Below are 1,214 nucleotides of genomic sequence, written 5' to 3' on the forward strand. Positions count from 1 at the left end.
GAGAGAGAGAGAGAGAGAGAGAGAGAGAGAGAGAGAGAGAGAGAGACCCTGATTTCCCAGAATTCTCAGGAGAAGCCATGCCAACACAGAGGTCTCATTAGCTATGATCCAACTGACAGACTAGGCTCCACCCCATTCACTTGTAATCCTCTCAAACTGACACCAGATCATGTAACTACCACAACTAGGATGTCTTTCTTCAGAGTCTAATGGCTCCTAAAAGTATCTGACACAAAGTCTCACCAGAATTCTGGCTTTACTTCTTCCAAGACAGATTTGTTTGTTCTTTTGTCAATTCATAGTGTATGCAATAGTCTTCACCCTCATCATAATTAAAGGGATCAATTATTCTTCAGACAGCTTTATTCATTGTCCAGATTTTACATCCATGTGTATATCTACTGAGAATACATAGAATGGGTCAGACACAGCTTAGACCTCACTGTTGATAGCATTACTTTTTAATATTTCAAAGTGTTTTATGCAGCAGAGTTCCCCAAGACAATTCATCCTTTGATTTCTGGACTGCTACTTCCATGGGTGTGGATTGCGGACCCAAGTAGGTTGAAATCCTTGTCAACTTCAGTCTTTCTGGCATTTATTTTCATGTTGTCTATTGATCCCATTGTAATTATTTTTGTTAAAGTGTAATTTATACAGCAAGTTGTAGTCTTTGATCTTCATCGATAAATACTTTCAGGAAGCAAAGTTGTGTTATCAACAATATTGCAGATTGTTATTGAGTGTTTTTCCAAGCCTGATGTCATGTTGCTTCACATAGTCCAGATTCTCAGATTATTTTCTCAACATCTAGTAACTAAGTATAGGGAAAGACTACAACCCCAAAACATACCTTTCCTTTTTTAAACCATGTAATCTCTCCTTATTTGGTTCTAACAGCTACCTCTTGGTTTATGTCCAGGTTCTACATGAACACAATTAAATGTTCCAAAATTTTCATTACTTGCAATATTAGCCATACGTTGATATGATCCACATATTCAAATGCCTATATAAATTGAAGAACACACAGATAAACCACTTCCCTCTTTCAGACAAGATCCATCTGAGAGCTTCAGTGATAGGACTCATTCCACAGCCTTCTCTGAGTTCAGATGGAATTACTGGCAATTTCTTTTGGGATGATCTGTAGCAACATTTTAATTAATGTTATTGTTTAATAATTCTACATTGACTTGGCTCATCTTCCTTTG

The sequence above is a fragment of the Echinops telfairi genome, unplaced genomic scaffold, assembly GCF_000313985.2.
Source record: "Echinops telfairi isolate 266 unplaced genomic scaffold, ASM31398v2 ScPeMD7_7468;HRSCAF=8506_0, whole genome shotgun sequence".
NCBI classification, from domain to species: Eukaryota; Metazoa; Chordata; class Mammalia; order Afrosoricida; family Tenrecidae; genus Echinops; species Echinops telfairi.